At 47.4% G+C, this 16,079-nt stretch overlaps 1 protein-coding gene across 10 annotated transcripts in view; it reads right to left on the bottom strand.

Moving 5' to 3' along the window:
* The window catches only part of HMG20A (high mobility group 20A), a 177,249-nt gene that overhangs the window by 30,895 nt on the left and 130,275 nt on the right, over positions 1 to 16,079 (bottom strand). Inside the window, exon 14 of one of the 10 annotated variants that reach the window (XR_015275893.1) lies at positions 7,816 to 7,987. The exons of the other annotated variants lie outside the window; for them this stretch is intronic. The gene's annotated coding sequence lies outside the window, so the exon portion shown is untranslated. The remainder of the gene's footprint in view (positions 1 to 7,815; positions 7,988 to 16,079) is intronic. 10 annotated transcript variants of the gene reach the window in all.

The raw sequence follows: 16,079 nt of genomic DNA, 5'->3' as shown, positions 1-16,079 counted from the left end.
GTGCTGCTGCTGGATAACGAGGACTATAACCTCCAGGTTTCTCAACTTAGCACCTTTCCAGAACTAGGACTCATTTTTAGTATTAAAAAATAATGCATATTTATCAAACCTAGTCAGGCAGAGGGAGGGGGAAACAGCTGGCAGCAGCCTCCCTCTCCCCATCTGACATGTACTTGCCATTTTTCACATTTTCAACAGCTCTCCAGCTCTACTCCTTATAATTATGATGAAAAAACCCTCACACTCGACCATAGTGCCTAACAGCCAAGATGCCAATGTGTTTCCACATAAAAGCCTTGTAGCAAAAAATCTGAAATTTCTCAGTGTCTCTGCTTTATTTCCATCCTCCTTTACATCATTGTATTCACACGGCATTCAATTATTTACAAGCATACAAAACACTCCAGCCTGGATTCTCAACTGGTATTAATCAGTGAAATGCCAACTAAATCAACAGAGCTACAAAGAATTGCTCCAGAGAAGGATCTGTCCTGCTGTCCCTGAAGACCCCTTCTTCCCTTCACAGCACACATTGGGAAGAAAAGGATAAAACACAGTTTTGGTAGGGTTTATTATTTTTTTTCATTCCCTCAGTCACACAAACATATTAATGCCCACACAAAGACCTACTCCCTATTTATGTGCATGTGACTCACCTCCCATGGCAGTCCCAGGTATTCCTGGAAGCAGCCATCCACCCCTTACCCAGAACCCTGTGGCAACACCTAGAGCTCTGTGCATGGGGCAAGGGTGTCAGGATAACACCCTTGACCTAAATGACACATAATGGTCTCAGATTATTCAGCTAGGCCTGGCACTTCCTTGGAGTTGGTGCAGCATCATCTGTCTCCAGCCTGGTTCTTGGGGGCTTTTTCTCCATCCTTTTCAATGGCAACACTTCCAAAGAGGTCCAAAGGGAGGGACAGCTTCTCGGGCTGGTAAATTCAGAGGGCTCACAGACAGGATAAGCTCCTTCAGTGATGGTTTCGTTTCTAGTTTTACAGCCTACATCACTTTAATGATTTAGTTCAATGAAACCAACAGAGCCCCAGGACACAGAGCACAAATCAGAGAGGCCAATACATTGGAACGGGGATAGGATATTTCTTCTAAAGCTATGGGACAATCTTCAGTCAAATTATGGTTTTTAGGATCCCCAGAGATAACTAAGCCTTCCCTAAGACCAGGCCCAGCATAAGCAATCCTTTGGTAAGTCTCTTTTTCAGCACTTTGTGATCACACAAAAATCAGAAACTGACTTCTGGAAGACATTTTGTTATTTGAACCTTCACTTTGAATCAGAAAGTAAAGAATCCATGAAAATTTAGTATGTGTGCAAAGAACTGGTCTGGTCCCTCAAGAGCATTTCCACAGACAGACTGGAGAACCACGTGTGAAACCCTGGGGTGCTGGGCACCTCATTAGAAGACTGGAGATAAATGTACTCCTATTTCCAACACAGCTTCATGATCTAAGACTTCTCCAGAAGGCCAAGGAAATGCAGGAGATGCACACCAGGCTGGGTCTCACTGCACAGAGCACAGCTTACTCATCCCTCGTGTACCACCATCACAGCACAGATGTCACAAGGCCTTCATCATGACTGGAATCATAATATCCATGATTCACATGGATTACTTTTTATACAAAGCACCAAGATAAAAATAAAATGAAGAGGGAAAAACTTAACAAGAAACTTGTTTCATTCCCTACAAGATGGATAAACCAAGACGAATGTAAACAGCTCAACTTGACCCAAATATTTTTTCGTTGCTGAGTAACACTGCAAAAAAAAATGTTGTTATCTCACCAGCATCTGGGGAGATTAGACGGTAGGGAATTTTAAACAAACTTTCACTGTTGTGCCTTGTTTGAGGAATTTCAGACTGGACATGAACCCTCAGGACCTGCAGCATCCCAGCCCCTTCCAGGAGGGAGCACACAGCTGAGGAGGGCAGGAAGCATCTGCTACATCTCCAGCACATGGATATGTGGACATGCTGTTGACATGAAGGTTTACATGAAACATTTGGGCCTCCAGCTTTCCAAACCCTTCCAAGGAAAGGATGCAGCTGCTCTGCAAAGGCTTCAAGCAGGAAACACAGGCTCAGGCCATGCCTCCAGCAGGAGGTGGGAGCAGTCCCAGCAGATGGCTGTGAGCCATTTTGGGTGGTAGCAGGCACCCGCCGAGGGGCTTAGAATTTACAGCCCACACTGGCTGCCATATGTTGTGACAGTGGCTCATCATCACACAGGACCCAATTTATAGCATCCTTTGTGGCTGCAAGCACCACACTACCTCACTCTGCTCCCCATTAGCACAATCATCTTTCTACCAAGCATCTTTTAGCAGCTGGCTATCATATTTACTGATTTTTTGCATGTTTCTGTAGGTGGAAGGAGATCTGAAAGATCATCTGAGAGATTCAGATACGATGTTTTAGTCTCATTTGTGCTTTGGAGGTCAGGCCTGCTGACTCTCTCTCTCTCCCAACAGATAAGTGCTATCTCAACAACACACAGATGCATTGAGAGATCACCTTGGCCACTGCTAAGATGTGCAGCATTCCTGCCAAGTGCATCCCAGCAAGCAAGGCTATGTCTGTGACACTGGGAGCTCAACAGGGCAAGTGGGTGATTACAGATCTGAAAATGGCAGTCCTTCCAGCAATAGCAGGTTCCCTTGGTGAATTTCTCCTGGAAAGACTCAGGGAAATGAGAGTGGCAAGGAAAGAAAGGCCTGGAGGTAGCAGGATGGAAATCAGGCTTCTATCATCCAGGGCTCAGAGGGAGGGGATGCCAGTGGCACCTGGCAACAGGCTGCAATGACACAACAGAAATGAGGGGCAGAGCTAAGGCTAAATACATCATTGTGCTCCTGTCATACAACAGCAACATAAACCCCAGGGCTGTGGTGTGACACCACTACAGCCCAGTGAGCCTCAGAGATGGGCAAAGTGGGAATGCCTTCAGCAACCTGAGAGCTGGGCCTGCCACTCTGGGATGGCAAAACTCTCACAGCAATTTAGGACTCTTTGGGAAACATGACAGTCTTCTCCAAATATGTAGCACCAGCCACATGCAAGTTCATGGAGTGGACTTTCTGCCCTAAGAGAGCAATGAATGAGGTCACTTCACCCCCGTCACCAGCAGGAGCAGGGCACCCTGAACCAGTGCTCTGCATCTCACCCTAGGTCAGCCCAGCTGCCAAACTAAAGACTCAAAGCAATTTTCTCTCTAAGGGTCCTTAAAATATCAGCTCAGCACAAGTATTGCAGCTCCCACCACAGTTCTGAGGGAGGACAGTCATCCACACTTGTGCTAGGCAACTGTGGTTGCATTCCTTGGATTTACGAAGGATCTGGGATATTTTTAACATTTTGAAAAACACAGCCATTCAGTGTTGGTTATTTTAACTCAGTACAGTCCATGAGTTCAGACCAGCCCTACAGGTCCATTTGCTGGTGTCCAAGCCATCCCTCTCTCCATGGATTTCTCTGGCCCATTCTGGCCCACCCAGATCACAGCAGTTGCATTTTATGCCTCAGGTGATGCCTCATCTTCTCAACAGACACAGCCAGGGAGCTTCCTGGAGGAAGCAATTACAGAAATTGAACTCACCAAGCAAAATAAAAAAAACTCCACAAAACAAACAAACAAAAAACCCCAAAAGGCTGAGATATATATCAAAGCCTCAATTTTTCTCTCTACTACACCGAGAACCTGCATCAGACCAAAATGCTTCAGTGGGGGCAGACTTTGCTCTTCTCAGGTGCTGCCCGAGCCTCCACCAGTGTTTGCAGCTCTCTGGCCTGGCCCCGAGGCTCCAGTTCACCAAGGAGGTCAGACCAGTTGCCCAATTCAGACTGAATCAACCAGTTCCATAAAGGAAGTGGTACTGGTTTCACCAGTGCAGATTGAAGCCTGGGAGCACCATTTTCAGCCTTGGAAAGCAGAGGCTTCTGTCTGCTCACAGCCTGCTAAAAAGCTTTGTTTTTCCTGCCCTACCTGGCAGCTACAGACACAGCCAGTTCCATAATCCCCAGCAAAGCACATCTCAGCTGCAACTTAATCTGAACTTCAGCTCTCACTGACAGCTCAAGTGAAAATGAAAAGCAACTGATAAAACAAAACCCACAAAAAGCAGCAGGTGGTGAGGGGGCCAGAGGCAGGGAATGCGACTGGAAAGAGCAATGCACTGCTAGATTTGTGGTGGCAAACATTAATTGCTTTTTAAGTATTCCAGTGCTTTCCTTCCCTGGCGGCTGATAGCTGCAGAACTTCTGCTTGCTCTCCAGTGGCTAAGGAGGAGAGGGAAACCAAGAGTGTGTCAGCCAAGCAAACCCAGTGACCAAGCCCACAAACTGACCCCACAAGGGACAGCAGGAAGCTTCAGTTACCCTAAGACAGCTGACATTTCTTTTGAGCACTACTGCAGGGCAAGTCCACCAGGTCACCTCAGCCATCTCTGGAGGAATCTGAACCACTTCACTGTGTGAAGACATATCTTGGGCCTATATGAAGACTATATGAAAAAGATATATGAAGACATTATCTACTCAAATGCACAATTTGCTTCTGATCAGAGATATAGGTAAGAAAGATACAGGTAGAAAAGCACAGCCCACATGTTTTGCCCCAGATACAACTACATTTCTGAGACTCTAAAGAACAGAGAAATTACCTTCTCCTCTGCCCTGCTGCCCACATGCCCCTGGATCTAGTCACTTCCAGCTCTCAGAGATGGGCCCCACTGCCTGCCAGCACCTCTCATGCTATCAACACCCTCATAACAAAGCTAGCTTTGTACATCCCTCTGCTGCTTTGTGACCTGGAAAAGCCAGGATTGGTAAAGCACAGCCACCACCAGGTCCCACCCATCCACTGTATCATCTACAAGTGGCCTCATCCCCTCCCTACAGCAGTCCTGAGCCAGCAACAGGCTTTAGGTTCAGCCCCTCAAGCCTACAGCAGATCTCCTCCATGGGACTCTCACCCAGCACCACACATATGATATCATAGCAACCACAGAGGAGTAAGTAAATAACCTGCCTTAGCTAGACTTTTCTCCAAATAGACAGGAATTTGTGCTGCCATTTTTGCTGGCAGAAGTCAGAAGTCACTTTCTGGCACTGTAATGGCTTTGATGGCAACTCAGACAAAAGGGATGAAGGAAATGATGCCTCACCTTGCCTTTCCATAGCCAAGCCTCTTCATGAGGGAGGGGGAAAAGCAGTATCTTTAACACAGGAGAAAGCAACTGCTGCTACAGCAGCACAAACAATCTCACCTTCCACTTGGCACAGCTGTCAGCACCCCAAGAGATGTCATAGGTGGGATGATCTGGGGGTTGAGCATTGTTGGTGCTCCCAAGCAGACAACCTGCTTGGCATGCTGTGAGCAAGATGGGACTGAATCCCAGACCACTCTTCCAAAGGAAGAAAGAAAAGCAAGTCGCCTGAAGCCTGTTGCAGGGCCACATCCATGGCCACTGTGCCATCAAGCCATTGGGGTGTGACAAAACACCACCAGGGGAGACACAGACAGGTACTCAGGGGTGCTGAGGAGCAAAAAACCATCTGGGGTACAGGAGAGACACTTCAAGAGCAGTGGCCAACAACACAACCACAACATAACCACAACCGATAGGAAGCTCTTGTACCTTAATACACACTGCACTGTTTCCTCAAGGACCCAATTCCAAGCCCTCCAAAAATCAATGCAATAACAAGGAGATGAGTTGCAGCCAATATGGATTTGTCAAAAGCAAATCACATCACTTCCCATCTCTCTCCCTCCTCCAAGAGCCTAACAGGCTTTGGGGACTCCCTGTCAGACACCTCCACTACAGTAAGGTTTCTGACAGTGCCCAGGCTGCCACTCCCATCAGCCAGGGGAATGTGGTCTTAAGAGAAACAGTGACAGGGCAGGCACAAAACTGCTCAGAAAACCATGTGTAAAGAGCAGATATCAGCCCTCTCCTCTGCTACAAAGGCAGAGCATATTGACAAACAGGATTTTGTAGAAGCCTGTCACACACCTGCCTTCTTCAGAACTTTTACTCCTGAGCTGGATTAAGGAGCAAAAAGGAAACTCATTAAATTCACAGGTAGCATGGAGGTGGGAAGAACTGCAGGCTCTTTTAGAAGACAAGATTAGGAAATGTTGGTATCTCAAGAAGTCATCCTCTTTTTCCCAGGACAGATACAAGGGCCAACTTTTACTCTCCAGCCGGAATAACCAGCTATCCAAAAACAAGCGTCTAAAAACAGAAGGAACAAGTTTTCAGGGTCTTGCTTCACTACTCTTGCATATCAAGGGTTACTGATACTGTAAGAAACTGAGGCCTCTTGCTCTTAACCCTATGACAGTACCATGTAGGGTTCAAGGCATGTTGCACTACACAGGCATCAGGGATCCCCGTTCCCTAGCAGCTTGCAAAACAGAATCAATATCAAGCTCAAGGGCCCAGAACAGGACCAGAAAACATGAGTTCCCACTCCCATACTGCTCTTTATCTCCTGCATCACTGTCACCTTGTTGCAACTGGCTCACTGAGTGCCTCTTGCAAGAGCTGCTTTCAGCAAGGAAGGCATTGATGTGCCAGCAACACATCATGCTAATCACGACAGCCAAGCACACGCTGCATCCAATTGCTGCTCACGCCATACATGCTTCATAAAGTTGTCCCAACTGCCTGCTCAAGCCCTCCCCATAACCAGCTGCACCCAATTCTGCTGGCAAGTGTCCTTCCACTTTCCTTGTGACAATACACACCATTTTAACCCACAGACTCTGCAAGTCTCCAGTTGGGGTTGCCACTGGAAACAAGCAAAGCACAACTGCCCCACAAGGATAATGAGCCAGCATTTCCAGATGTGGTCTTTTTATGGAAAACCATGGCCAAGCCGCTGCAATGCGCTACATTTTTAGTCTGAAGGGGAGAGACACTTGCAGCCATTCTCCACATGATCCTTGGGCTTTCCCTTTGACTGCACATTTGGTTCATCTCAGTGCGAGCTGGTGGGGAAGTGGGCCTTGCAGCCCTGGGAACTCTTGATGTTCCAGGTACATTCATTCACTGCCAGAATAAGAAAGCAGAGTTTCCAAATAAGTGACATTTCTTTTCCTTTGGCAGCAATTGCAGGGAAGACTGCAAAGTAGCAGGGAATTGATCTGGCTCCTGTGGAGGCGACTAATGGGAACACAATCCCACAGCTATGGCAGAAGACTCAATGGCATTGCCCCCCACAGCTGCCTTGGTACAGAGACACTTCCCTCACATGTAACAAAGGGAATCCTTGTACCATGCTCCCCACACATACATCACCCAGGGATACATTTTGCCATGCACTCTAAGAACCCAGAATGGGAAGCAAACACTTGAAATGAAAGCAGGAGAACCAGGTCAGGGAAGTACTTCAGGTTCAGAAGTACCCAGTCAGCTGGCAAAACCCTCTCCACTGGAGCATCACCCAGATCATGGGCTTTTAGCACCCTGTGGAGCATGACTGAATGCAGTCTTATCCCTCCAAAATGAAGTCTGAAATAAAGCATTGCAGCAGAAATTATAGTGAGATTCAGGGCCATCCCAGGGCAGGTCTTTTCATGGTGAGGGTCAAGACAATCCATGCATCAGCAACTTGACCAAATTTAAAGAAAGGTCTAAAGAAGAGACAAAGTGGATGAAGTGGCTTATATTTATTGTCCATCACAAAAGACAGCAACAAGATCAAGCTGTAAAAGCAAGACATTAGCACCTCTATGATCAGCATCAATCTGTGAGGATCTGCCATCTCTCCCACTGGTACTTACTGTGGATGTAGTCCATGAAGGATGGGCTATGCATGTACACACGTGTACACTCTCCTTCAAACTGAAGACTCACAGCACTGACAACCTTGGCACAGGCTTGTGAGGCTCCACAGCCTGCTATTGCATTTTCTCCTTCAGAAGAGACTGGGCATCATTAGAGTTGCCAAAAAGCCTGTGAAGTTTAAAGTAGGATTGTCATCGCTTCTGTCATTCTTACAGATGCCAACACCACAAGGGTGCCCCAGAATTCACACACGATCAGCTGGGAACAGAATGGAAGGTACAGGCTGTGTAAATTCACCTCAAAAACGGCCCTGAGCACTGGAAGGCAGGGTTAGCATGCCACTGGCACAGTCAGTTCAGTTCTTGGCTTCCTCACATCCCTTGCTGCCATTAAGCTCCACGTCAGAGCACCTGTGATCCACACTATTAACACCAGCCTGTCAGCTCATTCCTGCCTGAGAACAGCGGCGCAGCCACAGCTATTCATGCCTTTTGCCACCTCTCAGTAAGACCACAGCAATGTGACAGCCCTGCAGTGTGTAAGGAGCTCTATCCGAAATATGCTCTGCACTCAGTGTTATGTAATCCCATTTCCACAGCGGGCTGGTCAGCTCCCTCCCAGGTCCTGATCCAGAGATCCAGGAGAAATCTGACCCAAGGCCTTGGCCCTCATGTCCCTGTGGCCTTAGCAGCAGAGGCAAGGCTGCTTCCCAGGATGGAGTCAGCATGGAACACCACAGAGTGCCACAGGATCCCAAGGGCTTATCCTATCCATATGCAGCAGAACCTCCTCAGCTCCTGCTGAGCTGTTGCTGCCCAGGGAGCACGGGTTATCAGACATTTCCTGCTGCAAACCACTGGGTTTCTTTGTGCTACCTGGTGTGACAGAAATACACCATGACATGGATTTAAGGGAAATATCCTAGAACATGACTTTCCACTGCAGGCACTTAACCCCTGGGATGACACTGAAATATCCAGACCCTGACAGATGCAGACACATTCACTGTCATACACAACTCAAATATCTTAGACATCCTCAGAGCACAGGAAGCTCTGCCTGCAGCCCACGCTAATAGGGAAGAGCTTATAAATTCTCTGTCAGCCTGTTCAGCCATATCAAATTAGCATGGGAGTTGTTGGGCTCCTTTGGAACAGGACTGGGACAGGTTGTTTGGAACAGGACAGGCATTAGAGACATGGAAGGGAGAGGTGGGCTCTCCAGTGCCAGCAATGACTGTCATGGCATGAAGTGACAGAAAGATATGGTGTTTGTGCCTCTGCTGAGCTCAAACAATTCCCTTATGGCTTCGCTCCCTCATCTGTAAAGACAAGGAAAACTTGGCTCACCTATCAAACTCCTATTTGCATCAGCTAAAAAGAAGAAAGGTCTGCTCCCACGAGGTTCTGATTCACTCTGCTGAAGGTGCCTTATCCTTTTACGACAAGTTAATGGGAGCTGTGGTAGAAAGCAATCCACCTTGTTTGGATGTGTTGGAACAGATGACTTATGAAGAAAGGCAGCCTCAATACCTCACCCTGCAGACTCCCAAACATTGCTATAGACCTTTTCTTTACCTGCCTCTGCCAATTTTCACCATGAGCTGTACTGCTTTATTATCACCTCTCTAAGGCTCCTCCACATGCTCCAAGCTCATCCCAGACTACCTAAACACCAGCCAGGGCAGGCAGAGAGCCATTAGCACTGCGGTGCTGTTATTGCTGCTGCCTGGGCTGGAATTAATGCTGCTCAACACAGTGAAAATATTGACTTTCCAGCTAATCAAACCAAATTCCATGAAAGCTACAACTTCAAACTTCAAAAAAATCCATCAATGATTCATAAATATTTGAAAGTGCCAGATTGATTGCATCTGGATTACTGCAGTGGAGGGAGCTGAGGTCTGGCTGAGGAGGAGATGGACAAGGCAGCTGCTCAGACCTTGATGTCATGGATCACCCTGCACTCCCTGGACTGCACAGGCCTCCCCAGCCTCAGTCAAAGAGCACTGCTGTGAAGTGCCTCAGGGAGGCAAAGAGTTACTTTTCAGATAAGCATTGTCCCACCCCAAACCCCTTGTGAAGGATGACCCAGGAGTTCTGATTGGGTTTGAGTCCCTGGGGAGTTTCTCCCTTGTGTTTCTAGTGGTCCCTGACCCTGAAGGGTTCTGTCCCTTGAAAGCCCCTGCTCAGCCGCTGTTCGGGGCTCTCTGTTCTGGACCTGAGTTTGTTCCCATGCTGAATAAATGGTTTCATGAACCAGGAGCCCGGCTCGTCGGTGTTCCATGCTGGTCCCCAGAATCCTGCTGCTTCTCTGGACGAGTCCTGAGGTTGTGGACTACAACAGAGCACTGTATCCCAATGCTGTGTTACCTGTGCTGGTGCAGCCCCACTTGATCCAGAGTGCCCAGCCTGCAGGTAAGAATGTACCAATCCAGCTGTTGGCACCACAAAGATTAGAAGCCTAATAACCTGGTTGTTTAATTTCTGACTTTGGAATAAAAATGTAAAAAATATATATTTTACTAACTAACGAGGTTGCTGGCATTCCCAGAACATGCCAATCTTCAGCTGGTCTCCAGAGAAGCAAGGGGATTTGTTAGCTTGGCCTTCTCTCCACCTAGCCCAGCCCTTCATGCCATCTTCATGCCATTCAGCCAGCCAAGGAGGGGTGTTTTATTTTCTCAACAACCTTCCAAGGGGAACAAATTTCAGGAAATTATGCAAGATGGAACAAGCCAAAATAATCTATTTCTATTTCACCCCACAGAAAAGCTCCAGCTTTTCTCATGTAAAAGAAAAGTAAGCTGCTGTCTAATTCAAACTTGGATAGGAGAAACATTTTGGAAAGAAACATAATAAATAGCTTTGGTTGCACTGCAGACAGTCTCTGCTTGCACAGAAGTTGGTCTGCAAAGCCACTGCAGGCTGCCTTTGTCCTCCAAGTCTCTGGAGCTACATTTGTACAAAAGAAGCCAGCACAAAGTCCTTGCCTGTGAAACCATATATCCAGCTCTAAAAATCAAGAGGGGAAGCAGAGGCCTACAAATCTTACTCTGAAACACAAAACTCTCCTTCATTAGCAACTGTGATGTGGGAGAGAGTCCTTGAGGGCAGGGCAGACAGGTAAGAGAAGAGCATCAAGGCAGGTTCAGGGCACCATGTTTAGACGCATCTCCTGAGACCACCTCATTCCTCAATGACTGCGCTGGCAGGAAGCACAAATGCTGACTGAAGTGCTCCTGTGATTTCAGCATTCACAGTCTCCTCTCCATAATCCTCTCTGTAATCCTGTAAGCTAACACAGTACAGCCTCCCACTGCAGCCTCTCCCTTGGTGGGAGCACTCACAGCTCCAAGGGTCTGTGGCAAGAGCTGGGCAAGCTTGGCCTCCACAGCTGCACAAGACTGGTCTTTGTACAAGACAAGCAGAAAATAAACAGAGGCCCTAAGACAGTGGTTCTAAACACAAGATTAGAAAACATTCCTTGCCTTGCCCATAAGCTTCTCTATCTTCATTCCAGAAGATACCTTTAACACAACTCACTCTACAGCACTGTTGGTTCTTCCCCAAACATCTAAGAATAGTCTTATGCTCTCTGTATTTAAAGATTTTTCCCTAATCAGGAAAGAAAAAGGATAATCACTTGAAGTTGTTTAGTGAACTAGTTAAGAGTCATGAAAACTTCAACTTTATCTGGCAGCCATGGCACATACATTGGTCTGACCCACAATGCTCATGTGGGGAGTTTGAGGGCAGGGCTGCACCTCAGTTCTGTGCCACTGCAGGGCTGGAGATTGGGGTTTCTACACCACAAATGAGCATCACAACTACCACAACAGCCAGCAAAGCAGCAAACACACCCATACTGCTCTGTCTGGGTTTTCTGCTGCAGCTGCCTTGGCCTGTGACATTGCCTTGTAAGAGACTGTGTGAGGAGGAAAAGAAGAGGTCCCTGACAGTGCCCCACAACCAACAGGTTCAGCTGCTTCTCCTGCCCTGCTGCTGCACACACACATCATTTCTTGTCACCTTCCACATCCTTGCTCCCCAGGGCAGAAAATAGTTTCTTATGGAAATCAGAGGACCTCCTGTTCAAGAATCAGACTCCAGTTTAAGTAAAAGCTATTTAAAAAGAAACCTGTCCTCGAGAGTTTGCTCATGGAAATCAATGGCATGCTAGCAGATGTACCAAATATCCCCCAAAGTGCATGTGTCAGTGCATTTCTTCCTTCACAGATCATTAATGGCTCATGACCAAGGTCAGGAGTCAAGTCTAAGACTTTGTGGCTGATATAGAGGAAAGCATCTTTACAGTGACACAGGGCACAACCTGCCCAGCTAATAGACTCCCAGGAACTTGACTCCCAGACCTCATCCATTCCCTAATTTATAAATAATAAATTGCCATTTTAAAGCTGCTGTCTAGGAAGCGTATCCTAAGCTTTTGCCACCCATTGGAGACTGCAAACACAGTGACAAGAAACACACAGCAGATTAAAACAGCTGTAACTAAAATCAGCTTCAAAGCCAGAATAAAAGCCAAGCACACCACCAAAATCTTCCAGACGAAGTAAGGTTTTTAGCAGAGAAGGCCTAAAATGGGCAGGCCTGAGACTGGCCCCCCCAGCCTCCGCAAGGGAGAGCACTCAGTCACCATAGAGACAAAGCACAGGCACGATTGCTCTTGTCCCCACTCAGCAACCTCCGTCTCCTCCGAGGCTCTGGAGCAGATGGCAAGCTGCGAGCAAGGGAAGGAGGGACTGGTGAAATGCTGCATGTAAATAAGACAGCCAAACACTTTTGCTGTGCCTCGGCAACAGCCGAGCAGGGCTATTAAGGGGCTGCTGCAGGCAAGCGGCTCGGCAGCAGTAATGAGCTGGCCACGAGTGACTGATTCCGTGTCAAGGTTGGGCGGTATCGATCAGATGTGCGGCTGCAGCCCTGCCACGCTGGCACAGACGCCGGCTGATGGATCGCCTGCAAGGCCGCTCCACCGGGGGAGGGCAAGGGAGCACAGCGTCCCAAGAGGAGCCAGGACAGCGCCGGGACTACGGGCTGGAGCCATCCCAAGCACTGAGCTTCTGCCTGCTTTCAGAAGCAAATTAATGTCTTCCTTTTGCTGCTGTCATGATAGCCTCAGAGTATCTTTTCAGAACAAATTCCTATCTGGGTCTGAAAGCTGGAACAGGGATAGCTTTGCTTCCTTGGAGAGATGAATGATTTGCAGCACAGCAGTCACAGTCCTGTTGGAGACTCCTTCCCATGGACAGGGAAGGGAAGGTGAAGAGGCAGATGAATGCTGCCATGCTTTGATACAGTACACATTGAGTCCCTGCAGCACAGACTGCCCCAGACAAGAAACAGGTGTCTTTTTAGGAGCCTCACCTTGTTTCCCTGACATTCAGAGTATCTGGTACTTTGTTATTTTCCCTTTATACCTGAGGAATTTTTATACCTTAAAATTATCTCAGCAAGGAACCTTTGTATCTCCTGGGCTTAGCTCACTGTTCTAAGAGAAGAGAAAAACTCTGCACCTCTCAGATGGACTGATGCAGCTTCTCAGTGCATGTTTAGTACCCAAAGCAGTATCAGTTGGTCCCTCCACACACATGCACAGCCAAGCCTTCCACACAACTACATCAGCACACCCCTGCCTAGGGTGAGAGAAGCAGGAACAACATCCACTTGGGTTGCATTATCACAGCAAGGCCTTGATGGATCTGAGCTGCAAAGGGCAGCCTAACACCATCCAGACACTCTCCCTTGGAAGAGAGGAATATTCCCACTCCTGCTGCTAACTAGCGCACCACATCTCAGCTCAGTTTGCAGGGCCTGGGGGTTTGAGATGAAGGGTCTGCCCAGGATCAGTCATTAGACCAGTCGCCAGCAGTTATGGATTTCTCTGGGTTTACACTCTTCCACCTCTCCCTTATATAGCTTAAAAAGACTAGCAATAGTCACAGCTCAAATACTCTATTTAAAGGCTGCCTTGAGGACTAGAAGTTAATTTTAAAACTAACTGACCTAAGCTCTCTGCCACAGTACCTCAGGAGGAGTCTGGAAGGGTGGGGTTACAGCTAATGCTTGTCTAGAGAGTGTGCGTTTTACCTCCCAGCTCTTATTTCTCATTATTATTGGCAAGGTTTTTTAACAAAATTTGTCTTGGTCAATTAACTCAGATGGAGATGCTTGTAACATTCCAAATAAAGCCAACCACATCCTGTGCTCACAAAGATGAGCGAGCATGGCTCAGGAAACAAGGGAATGACAAGGGCAAGGCATGACTCACACCTACCCCACTCCCACATCCCGGAAAACAACCCACCCCACCAGCCTGGCAAGGACACAGAGTGCTCTCTGCTCTCCCCACAAGACTCCTCTCTGCCGTCCTGCAAACCAAGTGTTGCATGCTAAAAACAGAAAGAGGGACTCCTTTTCATAGGAAGGTGTTACTTGTGCATCAAAAAATCTCTTGGTTTGACTTTTATCACATTCAATTACAGTGCATGGAAATTTAAGGCACACTTGGACCAACCAGGACCATGAGGGGCCACCCAGCATCTCTGCAGCCAGATAAAAATCACGCTGGGGAGGATGGGGCCTTGGCTTTCAGTACTTACTCTCTGCAGTGGGTCACTTCACATGGTTTTTTTCCCCCTTGCCTGGATGACCACTGCTGTGGAATTGGAAGATAATGACTGGTTGGCACAGAAGAGGGATGCAGGCAGAGTTATATTAATCTTTGACTGCTGAATGAGTATGCTTCCCTTCCCAAAAACACCTCAGGCTGTTCCCAACCGAAAAACACTTGTGTATCAAAGCATCCAAGTATTTTCCCAAACTATGTCATATCCAAGAGAAAGAAGTAGTTCCAGGGAAACCTGGACAAAAAAGTAATTTAGAACTTCTTCACAGATCTGAAACAAAGTGTTTTGACTAACAGAAATTCATCTCTCGGCTGAAAAAAACCTTTTACCAAACTCCTCTTGAATTTAGGGTCTTCACAGAAGCTGTACCTTCACATAAATAGAAGTCATTGTACAAATAGCAAGGAAGGATTTTTGAAAGCTGTCTTCATCTGAACTCACCACTTTTTCTGAGGAACACATTCACAAGTATATTTTTTGCTACAGGAATTATAGCACATGTCATTTCCAACCAGAACATGCACTACCCATCTCAAATCTGAGATATGGTCAGAGCAGGCACAAAAACGTGGGTGTCTGGGGCGAGAATCGCCTCCAGCTTCCCCCAGGCCTTCCTCATCAAGTAAACTGCTAATGAAGAGCTTGTAAGCACCCATCTTAGGGGAGCAGCCCCCACAAGCAGCGTGGGCAGGGCAGACCTTGCCTCAGACTGTCACCTGATGTGACAGGCACAATGGGACAGGAGAGGGAAGACTCCAGAAAGCACCAAGATCTACAAGGGATGAGGCTCATGTGGAGAACAGCAATCTGCTGGTGACCATAACACACCAGAGCACAGATAAATGGCTTAGGTATTTATTCACACTGCCCCTACAATTTCATATTCATATTCATATTCAAATCAACAGAAATAAGGACTGCTCTACACATTTGGGTTTTAGGCCACATATCAACCTAAAAGGTCTCAGCAGATGTCAGCTCTTGCCAGCCACAGGCTACAAATCCCAGGGGAAAGGTCCAGACCACACCACTTTTGGCCATGCAAAGCCCACTGAAATTCCCCCCACAACATCCCTGTCCAATCCCACCCCTCCAGAAGCTCATTCCTGCCCTCATGCTATCTGTGCTGGTGCAGCCACTGGCTTTCAGTGGAACCAAGGGAATCATGTAGGACCTTCCTGAGCTGCCTTCACAACAAACCACCACAGGCACACATCCCTGCTCAAACATTTCTGTATGTGCCCCCTGGTTCAGGATTACCAATCCCAGCAGTATTCCAGCTTTGCACTGCTCATACCTGCACAGACCTGTGCTGACTTCTGGGGTGTCTCTGCCACAACACACCTCAGCCAGGTAACCTTGCAGGGCCACCTTTGTGACATCCCATCCCAAGAAGCAGCCTGCTCACAGCTGAACTGAAAACCATATCAATTCCATTATCTGCACCAGAACACATGAAAAACTGTAGCTAACAAAATAAATGCCAGTCTCCAATTCAGGAGTACAGTAAGATAATTGGTTTGATTTGCAGTACAAACTAGAACTTGAAGGAAAGCAAGACCAATTTCTAGTAATTAGAATCATAGAATCCCAGACTGGTTTGGGTTAGAA

This window comes from Cyanistes caeruleus, chromosome 13, assembly GCF_971803275.1.
Source record: "Cyanistes caeruleus chromosome 13, bCyaCae1.hap1.1, whole genome shotgun sequence".
NCBI lineage: Eukaryota > Metazoa > Chordata > Aves > Passeriformes > Paridae > Cyanistes > Cyanistes caeruleus.
The sequence above is the reverse complement of the archived record's forward strand: the minus strand, read 5'-3'. Positions and strand labels throughout refer to the sequence as shown.